The 15,201-nt window shown below is 29.7% G+C and overlaps 1 protein-coding gene across 1 annotated transcript in view; it reads left to right on the top strand.

Moving 5' to 3' along the window:
* Positions 1 to 15,201, top strand: part of LOC145332900 (1-phosphatidylinositol 4,5-bisphosphate phosphodiesterase-like) — a 101,467-nt gene that overhangs the window by 55,851 nt on the left and 30,415 nt on the right. The gene's annotated exons all lie outside the window — the stretch shown is intronic.

Genomic DNA, 15,201 nt, shown 5'->3' with positions numbered 1-15,201 from the left:
ACTCTTTAAATTCCTGTATTTTAAAAGAAAGTTATTATGAACTATAAACACTGCAGTTTACAGCCAGGAAGCAACTGCAACCGTTTTTAAGCCAAGTTGTTACAAGTATAATTTACAGCTCAATATCTTCTTCTTTCCTGCTCCTATTCTATATTCGTATATTCTGATAAATCCTAGGTAGAATAATTAAGGAATCTATGAAAGACAGACACTAAGAAATGTATTCAGAAAGTTAGGTTAAAGTTAATTATGTCCTTGATAAGAAGTAAAACAAGCTGAAATCATCTAAAGACTTAAAGTTAAGAATAAAATAGCAGAAAACCACCCAGAACTCAATCGGTTTTCATTGGTATAAGAAGCTTAACTGTAAAGGGGAACCATGTCGGTACAGAAATCATGTCACTTTTCTATAAGGATTAAATGTTTTCCTGCCTAGTTTAATATTTGTATTTTTCCCCGCGTTAGCTTCGATGTTAGCTTGACTGCTTGTTCTCGTGAGGTGGCAAATGTTACCTACTGCTGCTATGTCTAGCACGTGACACTTACAGTGAGAGTAGGGGTAATGCTTTGGCCCTGAAATAGGTGAACTTATTACCTTACACAGTTAGGACCTCTACACAAATGTCGTGCATTCAAAGGGTTGGTTGTCTGTTGGATACTACTTATACATAATATCCGTGAGCATTATCGCATCCCATAATAAGCGGATGATGCTCTGACTTCGTTTGATGATTACTTTAAAACAAAGGAAAATCCTGCCCCAACGAGGTAATCAATAACAATGAATGTAGAATATACGTGAATGATATAACAGGAGAAAAATTGTGGTCAATTTAGGTTGCAATTTCCCCCCTTATTTATTGGACTGGCCGTTTATCCAGTTGGAAGGAGGAGGATGGTGTAAAGGAGGGGGATGTGGTAGATCTCTATTTTAGCCCGCTACTCAGTTCACTTTATTATAGAACATGAAAATCTGGTGTAAGATACAAGTAATTATACATCCATTTTAATAACAAGTTAATTATTTGTTTTGTAGAATACTGTTAGGACAAAAACCGGTCCTAAATAAGGGCAGGACAAGAAAAATTGTAGAGAAGCTATGCACCTAACACAAAGAAAATTTTATTGCTAAACGCTCCACATCACACACACACCCAGGGGAATATTTTCCTGGATAAATATACAGACAGAATTAGGTAAAGAAAAATCATAAGATAAAAATGTTTTTACAAAAACTGAAACCTATTTTTTTAGGATAAACACAGACATCCAACTACTACGCGAGAAAATAGAAAACAAATAAGAACACTGAAAAACAAGAAAAGAAAATCAAACATATATTCTACAATTGTATTACATAAGATATCTAGTGCTTTAAAAGCTTTTCATTTTATAGTTTTTTTTACTATCATGACCTAAATTTAACCTGGATTTTACAAGCTAAAAGCTCTGATGTCATAGCCAAAATTTAGTATAAAAAGGGCAAATCTCAAGACTTTTGTATCAGTCTTGGGAAGATTGTTCACTACTCAGCTTCTAGCTCTAATCAAGGTTAGCATTATAATTTAGGTTCAATAAGGTTTTCTATTAGTAGAGTATAAAGGAGTTCTTAAGTAGATTTCATACTTTGCCATTTTCTTACTTGAGTTTTCTTTGAATTTTCTAAGTATCATATCTCTCTTCTATTTTTCCTGAAACTTAGAAATATTTTAATATACATTTTTCTTTAAAGATTCTAAGTGTCAAAACACTTGTATTTATTTTTAGTTTATATTTTACCTTAAAGGCCTAAGTATAAAAAAGAACTTAGAAATATTTTGACACACATTCTCCTTAAAGATTCCAAGTGTAAAACACTTGTATTTATTTTTAGTTTAGTCTTTACTCTAAAGCCCTAGGTATAAAAGAAAACTTAGAAATATTTTAATATACATTTTCCTTAAAGATTCCAAGTGCTAGAACACTTGTATTTATTTTTAGTTTAGACTTTACTCTAAAGCCCTAGGTATAAAAGAAAACTTAGAAATATTTTAATATACATTTTCCTTAAAGATTCCAAGTGCTAGAACTCTTGTATTTATTTTTAGTTTAGACTTTACTCTAAAGCCCTAGGTATAAAAGAAAACTTAGAAATATTTTAACTTACATTCTCCTTAAAGATTCCAAGTGCTAGAACACTTGTATTTATTTTTAGTTTATACTTTACTTTAAAGCCCTAAGTATAAAAGAGAACTTAGAAATATTTTAACTTACATTCTCCTTAAAGATTCCAAGTGTTAAACACTTGTATTTATTTCCTAGTTTATACTTTACCTTAGAGTCTTAAGCATATATAAAAACTTAGAAACAATTTCAATTTAAATTTTTCTTAAAGCTTAAAATACCAAAAGACTTGGTATAAATATAATATTCTAAATCTAAGGGCATAGTCTCTAAGTAGTATTCATTTCATACAGTATATGTTCTGGTTATATTTACCAGGTATCTTATCCATTGTAATAATATTTCTAATTAGTATATACTTGTGTGCTTGAATATTTTACCTTTTGTGGTATATATATTTTACTTTCTAATCAGATATTTGTTTTGTATAACTGTAAGAAGTAAAATAAAAGAAAAGAAAACTTAATCAAATTTTACCTTTGTTGATTTATTCATTTATTTCTTTACTCTACTAGTACATAGTGGTACATTCTTGTATCTTCTTGTCCACTTTAAACTTGGTAAAAACTTGAAATTTGCTTTGATCTGTTTGTTTGGTCTGTACTGCACCTCTCCCGTTTCCGAGCCGCCTTATTTAACACCTTAATAAAGAAAAAGAATATTAGAAAATTACAGTCTTAAAACTTTTGTGGCAGGGAAGTTTTTATTTACACCTAAGGACTTTTTTTTCTTGCTACTCAGGGATAATATACCACTGAACCAACGAGCTATTTAACTAACAAATTAAAGTCTAAAGAGAAATTATCTGACAACACCTTAACATAAATTCTTCTTTTTCTCTGAGTAGAAATCAAATAGAGTTTTTTTATCTTGCTTGATAAAGGAACAAACCGTTTTTACATGTGGTGCACGTTTCCGGGTTTGGAATAGAGATTGCATTTGACCTAACCTAACTTTTTACTCTACAGAAAACCTGCTCTTTTCTTCCTGGCCAGTTGTAAAAGACACTTTGAACCTAATTTTTGTGTGTGTGTTATTTTGCTTTGCATGCTTTATATTTTCTTTTTCTATTTAAGAACATTTTTCAGGATCCTGCTATCTACATCAACATTTCTACATTCTACCTGCTAGCTACATCAACCTACATTTCTACATTCTACCTGCTAGCTACATCAAAACTTCTACATTCTACCTGCTAGCTACATCAACATTTCTACATTCTAAGAAGCATCAGGTCTTTGTCAATAGAAATTAAAATTTGACATAAAACTAAAGTTTAGTTTTCATTTCTAACTTAGAAGTTTTTTTTCCCCTTGAGACTTAATGCTTATACTTTTAGTACAATACAGCTACTAATTTTCCGCTTTGATTATATTCCCATTTTCTATATTAAGGACTATTTTACTCTTTGCGCAATTTTATTTTAAAGATCTGTCTCTACTTATATAAAATTTTTATCTACCTTAAGCTTCTACCTTAAGACTATAAACATTTGAAATTTCTAACTGCCTTAAGCTTCTACCTTAAGTGTATAAACATTTGACATTTTCTATCTGCCTTAAGCTTCTACCTTAATATATAAACATTAAACATTTGACATTTTCTATCTACCTTAAGCTTCTACCTTAAGTGTATGAATAATTTGAATATTTTATCTCCCTTAAGCTTCTACCTTAATATATGAGAATTTAACAAGTCCCCTTTTTATTTTTAACCTCAGTGTCTAAACTATTTGTCTTTTAAGTCTTTTCTTTGAGTGTTTAACATTTTTAACACATCTTATGCTTTGAAGTTTTTTTTACAACAAAATAAACTCGTGTATTTAAAGCTTTTATACTTAAATAGACTTAGTCAATCTTTTCTCTATATCTTGCATAAATTACTTTACCTTCCCTTTTATTGAGATATTGGAGTTTTTTATACATATTTTAAAAATATTTAACCTACAGATATTTTATAAAAACATTAAATAACCTGTCTCTCTTTCTTTATAAGACACATTCTCTAGACTTCTATTTTGGATTTTTGACGTCATTCTATTCCTGTTTTCTTAACATTTTCGGGCAAAATCCCTTAGCGCTTATTTCTATCTTTTCTTTGATTATATACAGGCCTTTTATATCACGTTTTAGGGACTTTAAACGTGCTTTATTGTTAATAAGGACTTTTAACCCTTATTTAATAATACTTACTTAATACAGATCTTATAGTCCGTCTTTATTGCTTCTACCGATAAAGTTTATAATCCGCTTTTATTGCTTCTACCAAAAAAGCTTATAGTCCGTCTTTATTGCTTCTACCGATAAAGTTTATAATCCGCTTTTATTGCTTCTACCAATAAAGCTTATAGTTCGTCTTTATTGCTTCTACCAATAAGGTTTTTATTGCTAGCATTTTTTTTTCTACCTTACTTAGTTACTGTGCACAGTCATTTCTATTCTATACATAGTTATTTAGTTTAACTATTTGTCATTCCTTTACAGACACACTTTTGACTTAATACTTTTAAATTTGCTCACTCTCTCTTGAAATTCTGTCGATCTTTTATCTCATTACATTCACTTAACTACTTGTATTTTAATTTCTTACCATACTTTAAACACTCCTAACTTTACTAAGTTCAGATTATTGTATGAGGTTGCATGAATTTTATTGACATTACAAACTTTGGTAATTTCTTCTCTTTTATAATTGACATAAACAATGAACTCAATGAAATTTCCTCGCAGTAAATCACAAGACAGAACTTTTGCTGAAGCACTTGCTGAAAATTTGAATACTGAACAACTTAAACGTAAATCATTTTATAATTCTACTTCAGATTTACATGACAATGAAGAAATTGAGCATCCATTTCAAATTGAACAATCAGATTCCATGAAACATGATGAATATGATGAATTCTTACTTAAAATTAAACAAGACTCCAGATCTTATAAATTACTGAAAACATATTTGGGGTGAATACTTCTCATCCAAACTGCATATATTGTAGAACTTGCTAGGAAAAGCAAAATCCACTTGGGAAAACTTTTTTGATGATACTGTGAATGATTATATCACTTTTCTGAAAGAACATGAAGCAAATAAATACTTCTTCTTTTAATATTGATGCATCAATTAAAGCAGCTATTCATGAAAACATGATTCAACGACACTATGAAGTTTTTGATCAACAAACTAAAGTTTTTCTTCTGCCTCCATTCCCAGAAAACAACGATTCTCCTGTATTTTCTGATCATAAATTGAGCCTTATTAATAACACTTTTCCTGTCCGTCAAAAATTTTCTGGAAAAGATAATCCTTCTATAACAGATTTCTGAAGAAATATAAAAAAAGCACAATTGCAATGCCAACTAACTGTGTCTGTTTTTCTTCGCTGTTTTACTGGTCCGCCATATGTGCTGGTTAGTAATGCTATAGATGGTAACCTAACAATTAACGAAATTATCTCATCTCTTTTTATAAAGTATGATAAAAGGATAAAGCCTGAAGATTGCTATGAAGTCTGAGCTCTGAGGTATCTACGCAAGATTGCTACTGCTATAGATCTCAATTACAAAAAAAAAAACATAATATAACAGTGAACATAATATTTTTAATTTGTCAAATTTTCCTCTCAAAGAAAATCGATCAAGCCTAATACAAATTTCATCCGTTCTGGCAACAAAGTTTTAGAGGGTTCAGCTTTTCGCAGTTTTCAAATTAAAGAAGTTACACCACACACTAGAACTTAATCAATATGAGGTACAATTTAAAAAAAAAAAAAAACATACGACAGAAATAAATTACATTTGTTGTAAAATAGAATCGAAAACTATACGTGCAAACATCCATTTTGCTTGCAATTACATTTATTACAAGTTATGTTAGTATTTATATTCATATGACTAAATTTGATGTTATTAACATATTTTACTCTAGGTTGCTACAAGCACACACTTACAACGGCATTAGGCATCCTTACAGAAGCATACAAACTTTGAATTATTGGCTACAAAACAGGTAAACATAATATTCTTTATTAAATTTCTAAATTAAGGCTCCCCTTACAAGCCCATATATTACACATCTATCCCAGTGGGATTGAAAAATTTTAATATAACTTCAAGTATATTGTTATGACAATAAAATTTAATTATGATCCCTTTAAGAAATGAGAATTTTCATAAACTAAGATGCTACTGTTAGGACATAATTCACTTTAATTTATTGATACTAACCTCGGGCCCTCACTGTACATGTATTGTTTAATATCTATCTTATAATATGATATTCCCAAAAAACGTAAAGTTACAACTGTTTTACACTACAAAATGCTACTTTTTTTCAAAATAAACATTTTTTGGGGGGATTCCCACCTTTATGATAAAGATAGCCATATTTTCAAACATCTACCTCCCAACTAGTTTCATTGTTCAAGTTTATATAATTTTACCAAACTGCAGTTTAGGAATATTGATACAAAATCTCTTTTTTTTTTCCTTTAAATGATACATGTCCATCATCGATAATTGGGTGGTTGAAGTTCAGGTTCACAGATATGGATATTATAGATGTTTTCAAACCTGTCTTATCCCTGCCCTATTTTATTTGTACATGACATACTTCTAGGATGAAGGAAGATTGAATTATCTAGAAATTCTTAAAACTTGTTCTCCCCCCTCTCTTTTTCATTTCCCCAAAATTTGCGTAATATTGATAGTCAACGAGTGTTTATACAAATGCGCCAATTTTACATTTTTTGACATCTGTTTGGTTTTCCAATGCAATTACGTTTCTTTTTTAGGTACAGGGAAGAATTTTAACTAATTTAAGAGCGTAGCTAAACCATCCCAATTTAAAATCCCTCCTTTTTTTTATTTAATATTCCTCTTTAAAACTCAACATTAAAAAGTAGAGGGGCAGTTGACTTATCTCCCTCCCACCTTAAGAACACCTAGAGGCTTCTAGTGGGCGTTGGCCCTACTCTTTCTAAAAATAAAAGCTATGTCTTGCATTTTTTTTCAATTAGGGGTTTGATCACAAATTGCATATGGTAAACATAATTTTATTTAGCTGTTAGCCTGATAAGATAAAAGTTATGCTTGAAAATTGTTTTCATAGCTATTATTATATATTGCATTTTTAAAACTTAAAAAAGAAACATGAAAACTGAGATCAAAATTTACGTAGCTTTTGTACTCATACTAGCATACTCATGCTAGCATATACTGGAAAGTACAAATTTTCTGAATTTATTTTTATAAAATTCACAGGATTGTCTATAATACGATGCTATACTTTATTTATTAATATTGTTGAGCAATGGTTCCTATCCTAAGTTTCCTAATCAGTTCTTAAGCAATACTGAACGTTTCAAATAAGATACAAATGAGGCTTAAATTTATTTAATAACTATCATTTCTTTTGTATTTTACACACAATGCGTACATTAAAATTTGACATCTGCTTCGTTTTCAAAATTTCTATTTTTCGGACTTCTTTAAAGAAGCAATCAACTGATTGTTTGAGAAATTCATTTTTAAGCAAATATACCTTCTTTTTTAACCTATTTTATAAGACTTTTTGCACAACGTAAAAAGTTGAATATATTTAAATTGACAGTAATTATAAGTAATGAAATTTTCAAGAAAATTCTACTTAAGTTGCATCTCAATATAGAAAATGAAACAACTTATTGAACAGTTTTTAGTAAAGTTCAATATTTCTGGAATAATCAGGGAAAAGAGATAAACATATATAATGCAAATAAACTTTATAATCTACTAAAAATACGATTGTACTCTGTGAAACTAAAAATTGCTGATTCAAATTTACTCCCCCCCCCTCACGATTTTAGAATATACTACTTTATTGTTCTCCAGGATGAAAACAAACATACAACTTTTAAATATCAAGAATTTTTATAATCTTTTTTTTTTACCTCGCATTTTTAGGAATTCCCTGCATTGTTACATAAAGATATGTGCTTTTACTAATATTTTATATCCCAATGGAGACAAAAACATAACTTCCTTTCTGTATATTTAATTTCGAAAACTCTCTTTTATGTAATTGATGACCATGAAACATAAATAACTTGTATTGAGGTGTTCCTACCAACCCGTAGCAAAAACACTTCTAACTAAAAACTTTTCTTAAATGAAATTAGTTTTTCCCCTTTTACACTTTAATAACTTAGTAACTTTTCACCCATAAGATATCAAAATATTAATACTCAAGATCTATTTTGTATAATCTTACTGGATGAAAATTAGAGCAAACCTTAAGAACACGAAAAATTTGTGAGTTGGGATACATATAAGCATTTGCTAATATGCCAAAAGCGACTAGTACTCTTGCGTCTCAGTAAAAGGCCAAAAGATTATTAAAACATTTTGATGCATTAACATAACACTGTAAAAATGTCGACCCTTATGCTTGAAACTATACTTCTGTTAATAGTTTTTTTGCAGTGTCAATTTTTTGCAACGAAAAAACTCTGCTAAAATTAAATGTAATAATATTTTGGTGCCGTTAGAAAATATATTCTAAGATTTGCACTTACTTAATTACATAGCTTTCTACTTTCCTAAAATAATTTGTACAACCCATTCAGTTTTATTTAACCTCTTTAATCTTTCTCCTTGCAGGAATTTTTTTTAATCATTATATTTTCCCCTACTTCTGCTACAAACCTCAAAATTTTTATCAGAGAATGTTTTCTTAAAATGATTTTAAAAACTTATGTCTTCCTCCGACATTTTTACTAAAATGTACAATTTTATTTACATTGAATAATTTACATACAACTCCCTTTAATTCTATGCCGTCCATGAACCTCCTCACCTTACTTTGCAGGCTTTATTGACAACTATAAAAATCACTAATTTTGAAATCATTACTTCTAATGTTTATCTCTATTGACTATATTTTGCTGATGTAAATGGTAGACTTGCTTTCAGATCAATGTATTTTGATATCAAGACAACATTCAACACTTTATTTAGGCATTTTTCTTTTTTATTGGGATGCAAAAATACTAATATTTATCAAAAGATATTCATGGATATTATCCACGTTTCCCCTAAAAACATATATTACATTGTAAAACTGATGCAACCCTGAAATGTTTGTGAAAATGTAGGCCAGTAGTTGTGGTATTCGGCAACCGTGAGCCATGTCTATGGCACCCCTGATCTGGGGTTCGGTGGAGGGTCAATGGCCCTCCCCCGAGTCCTGGGGAAGGGGTCTAGTGACCCCCTCCCTACGCTTAGAATTAATGATTGAATCTGTCATGTTTATTATGGTTAACTGTATTCTTAATTCTCCCCCACCCTTTCCAGGGATGGGGGAATCATTATTGCCCAAACTGACCAAATAAGCGTCCTTATAAATGCATATGACGTCCTAGCCAACAAAATTAAATCAGAATATGCCAAATTTAAAAGAATTCGTAATTCATTAGGATCGCCCCCTGGGATCCCAGCCGACAAAACATTCGTTGTTCATATTAACGAAGATACTGCTACTCAACTTCTAGAAGATTTAGCTACCGCAGCAACAAATATTGAAACTGAATTAAAAGCTGCAGGAAGCTGGGTTACCCTTAAATCGCAAACAGCTCGATTGTCGAATTTTGCCAACGCTGCTGAAAACATCATAACTTTATTGAATGAGTATCTTTCAATAATTTCAGTTCATACATCAATTTTGAAACTTTCCACGGAGGGTACTTTACACGAAAATCTTAAAGAACATTTTTTTATTGATGGAACCTCTCATATAAATTTTGATACATTTGTTTTTCTAGCTGCTGGTAAAACAGATAATGATGCTGTATTCATTGTAGAATATGAATTGGTCAAGACTGTGAGACAAATTTCTAAGCAAATACCTGTCGCTTATTACGGTTTCTCTTTGCAATCTGATTATTTTTATGATGACATGAGTCACATTTATGATAAAACACCGCCCCATTCTGGGTCAACCCTGCAAAATCTTCAGAACAGAACTAACTGTCTCAATGCCCTTAATACTAAAAATATTTCTGCGGTAATTTCATACTGTGTATTTATACAGAACAAAAAACATTTCGATATACTAGGAAATGGAATTTTGATACACACTATCACCCCCACAATCCTGAGCAGCCTAAAAAGGGATCTGGAGTATGATGCTAAGGACACGACTTTTCCCGCCTATATAGAATATAACGGTAATTTATCTTTTACAGACCCAACAGTAGGACCCGTTATAATATCAAAAAACTCCCCATTTACCGTTACCTCTCATTCCATTCCCCCCGAAATGTTATCTTTATTCAGATCTTTTATTAATACTACTTTATTTCCTACTCAACCCCAACATAACGTTTTTGATTATATTATTAACGATTTCGATGAAGTTTTTACCAATATGGTAATATTACTATGCATTATAATGTTTTTTGTTATCATAAAATCGCTTATTGACCTTTATCAAAGATCTACGACCGATCCTAACGTCTTTGTATTACGTATTTTGCGTCAAAGATTTCGCAGACAATAACAACCTGCACATATTGCCTTGACTATATTTCATACTCAACATATATGTGTAACTTAAAATTATATTCCCCATAATTTTTTCTCTCTAAATAACTTCATATCTATTAGCAATTTCGAAATGCCTTTTGATTATAACATTCAATATTCGACAGCACATCCTACTACTTTATACTTTTTCCATTTTATAATATGAAACCATACTGTCTAATATATACATATGAATAAGTTCAGTTTTACCTACGAGGGATATATTCCCCTCTCTCGAAGCTACAAAGTTCTTTTAATATTTTTGTTTTAAATTTCCGGTAACAAGAACATTCATACTCTCAACAACGGGATTAGATATTTTTATAGCACAAATCAGTTTTTTTCTTCGCTTTCCTTATGTCCAAAAATTAACATTTTTTTTTAAACAAAAAAAATTTTTTTTCAGTTTCTCACCAAACATGTTTTTTTTATTACATTTTTGCTCCCATAATAAGAAATAAGCAAACATCATTATAAAAACTATTTGATTCATATCTCAAATTTTGTCTCGATAAGTATTTCCTTTTCTGTCACAGACATAACAATTATAGAGTAACGTCGCTTTTTTTCAGTAGATTTTATTACCTCAAATACACAGATATCATAAGATAACTAAAAAGTTTTTTTTTCCGAATTTTATTTCATATAGTTTTTATACTTGATTATATCACAAATAATTTACATGTTTAATTTCGATATATTGGTCTAAAATACTTCAACAAAACTTAACAACTTTGATTTACATGAAAATCTTACATATATTAATATTAACAAGTCATACTTTATTTAATACTTTTTCTAATACTTTAATTTCTATTTTTATCTAAAACTTTTATAATTTGAAGAATGGACCTAAACTGGAACAAATTTTGAAAATAACAGCTATAAATATATTATAATACAAAAATTTTCTGACGTTTGAATTTTGACAGAGATCTAAATTGGCGAAAACACTTTTAATAAATACAAAATATAAATACTTTTAATAGCACAAAAGTCTGCTACCTTTTTGAATATAGATATAATTAAGGGTCGATTTTTGTGATTATGATAATACAAAATACTTTTTGGTACACAAACATAGAATTTCTACCTTTATAATTCTACCATTGGAATTTAACTTAAACTCTAGTAAACATAATATTTTAAACTATAACCCCAAATTTTTCTCGTTAATCTATTTCTATAACATTGATAATATAAAAAAAAATTTTGTGGAAAATACCTTATTACTTACTTCTTATCTATAAACGGCTGCGCCCTTCATATTTCCCAATTCTTTGAAAAAGCATTTTTCTCTACCCTTTATAAACATAAATTACCGTAACTAACATATACCCTCTCTATAATACCTAATCAATTGGAAGATTAATTATTTTTCCGCCCCAAATAAACAACGAAAAAGAAAATATCGGCTACTTTATATATTTTCTTGACTTAACTAATATTATTCCCCTCTATAAAGCTTAAACCTAAACATTACTTTTATTTTCTCACAGCCAGATATTTATTATGCCCCACAGTTAGTGTGACCAATAATCTTTTGGACTAATATTAATAAAAACAGCCAGAGTTTCTATTTTTACGCCCCTGTAGGGCTTAATTATTCACAGCAATACTTCAATTTAAAACATCAATATAAAAAGCCTTAATTCTTCCATTTATTACTAAGCAAGTTTAATATTTATTTACTTCCCATAGCTGATAATAAAGATACTAAAATTAGAGGCAATTTATATTAAGTTTTTTTTTTCAGTCTTTCTTATTGATATTTCAGTCTTCTATATTCATTTTTTCTCTCGATACTAATTTTTATGATTTTATAATAGAAATCTCCAAATTCTTTATGTTTATACACCTTAATATTAAGTACAACAGATTTCCTTGATAATATAATGGTCGAATTAAAAAGGAATAGCACTATTCTCCTCTATAACCTTGAATAAGAAAATTTAAAGATTTCTATTAACATTATTTTTTTTTACAGGATGCAGGCAGGATTCTTTTTATCTATCAATTTTCGCCTACAGTATCCCCGGGGAGTTTTTATAATTATCTTTGCACTTACATTATATTCTTTCTTTTTATCTCTTTTAAAAGCCCTATCCCAATAGATAATTTTTTTTGTCGTTTTTTTTTTGCCCTCTATAGTGGGTATTTTATTGCATAAAAATTTAAACAGCTTAACAAAGAAACCTACACTTAAGCAAACTAATTAAGGTGTAAAAGCAACCCCCCAGATAGGTGAATAATAAAAACAAGAATATTTTAATTTAGACCTTTCGAATAAAGTTTAGTCGTAAGCATAACCTTAAACTAATAGCAACCCAACGAAAAATGGATATTAGCACGTTATACAAGTTTATCACCAACTCAGGTAAATAATTTATAACAATTGAAAATTAAAAATAACCCAGCCTGCAAACTTAAAGTATTTTATGGATAATCATGGAAACAGTCTTTCCAAATTCATTGAAATAAAATATAAAATCTAATAGTGAGACAAATATTAGTTATTAAAAGTTTTAATTATAAAAGAATTTTGGAAGGAATCTGTCCCCATGATTAACCAAATAAAAATTTTTACATATTGATCTTCACTGTAGCGTCCATATTAACGGTGGAATCCTGTCCACCCGCAGTTTCCGAGCCAGAAACCGCGGGCAAACTAGGATTATCACCGCCAACAGAGGGAGCGCGTACAGGTGAAGAGAAGTGGCTTGGATGGTTGAATACCACTTCTGAGGCCTCTGATGGAGCACTAGCCGCCAAAGGGGGGACACTACTTGCGGGGAAGCTCGCCGCCGTCGGAGGTACATCCGCGGGCCTCTCAATATCCGCGGGCCTCTCAATGTCTGTGGGCGTCTAAAAAAAGTATAATTAAGCATAGATAAAGAAAAATAGCGGAAATATCATTAAAAAGAATTTTACTTAAAAGTCAGAATCTTTACTTTTAAGAAACATAGTTTTCCCCATTTTTTTTTTCTCTCCAAGATTAATCAAAATTAAGAAAATAAACATAACTTTACTTTATGTATCAGTAGGATATGTATGTATAGCTAAATCTCAAACCATATATAATCAATTAGTGTAAACATAGGATTTTTACCTTAAAGTAGTAGTTATCAGCATCATAGTAAAAATCTTCAGAGCGGGGATCTCTACCGGCTAAACAAAAAGCATAATTTTAACGAAAACTCAGATATAAATAAATAAGACTTTATCTTCCTTAAATTCTTAAATGTGTAACTTTAAGACTTCTAGAGAACATATAGTTCTTAATAATATCCCCAATTCAAGGGACAGGGATGAAAATATAATTAGAAATACTAATAGGGACTTGCGCCTCAGGGAAGAAATCTCTATTTTTTTGTTTGTTCAGCAAATTAGAAATATAATAGTACAAAGGATAAATGAAATTAGAAATAAGGAAAAGCTTAAACATTGTATTAAAAATAAGCAAATTGATCAATTAGTCAAACCAATAACATTTTTTAAATATATTAAAATAAATAGCCGCCTAGCTAAGCAAGTACAAAGGGAAATACTTCTTAAGGTAATCGAAAATTTAATAACAAAGTTTAACGGGTTAAAATCAATTTCTTAAGTAAACAGGATGGAAAATAGAGATAATTTAGCTCTTATATACATTACGATAATATTCGCAGTTTTAACACTCTTATTTCTGATTCGATTTCTAATTTTTAATTGTCTTTAATTAATGAGAAACTAAATTTGATATCCTTTGTACACCAATCATAAAAAAAACATTTTATTTATTAAAAAGAAAAGAATTTTCTTACCGCAGTAAAAACAAAGCCAACCACAATACTCGCAGACAGTTATGTAAAAGAATCTCAACCAGCCTCTGAAGAACCATACAGTAACGAGCAAACTAAAAAGAAAAAAATATATTATAATTTTTATTTTTAAGTACTAAGCCCATATTAAAACTTTCTGAATAACCCCTTTTCTCTCCTTCAAATATTCTATTTCATTTTGAGCACATTTTTTATTTACACTTTTATTTTAATTTTACCTACGATAGGACGCTTAAATTTTTGTTAAAAGAGAAATACCTAACTAGATAAAATTCTTTTAACAACTTCTAATTATCTTAAGTATTTTAGAACTTTAACTATAGTTAAACTAAAATGTGTATAAGTTTTTTACATTAACAAAGTTAATCACGTGATTAATATCTGAGCTAAAAAAAGTAGAGTTTTTATCTTAGGACACTCGAGGACAAATATATCTAACTTAAGTAGCCAAAATATTTATTTTTACCTCAAGAACAAACAAAGACATGTGAGCGACAAAGTCGCTACATTAACTTTGGAACTCTCCAACGCAATGTCGATGTTCTCATTTTCCGGCTGGCCGATAAGATTCTTGAATGAGGACGAGCTCATGATTTTTAACTTTGCGAATCTGAAAAATAAAGAAAACCTCAGAATTTTTTATTAAAATATACATATAA

Source organism: Acartia tonsa, chromosome 11 (genome assembly GCF_053477335.1).
Source record: "Acartia tonsa isolate MP-2025a chromosome 11, ASM5347733v1, whole genome shotgun sequence".
In the NCBI taxonomy this organism is placed as follows: Eukaryota; Metazoa; Arthropoda; class Copepoda; order Calanoida; family Acartiidae; genus Acartia; species Acartia tonsa.
This window is presented reverse-complemented; position numbering and strand designations above follow the sequence as displayed.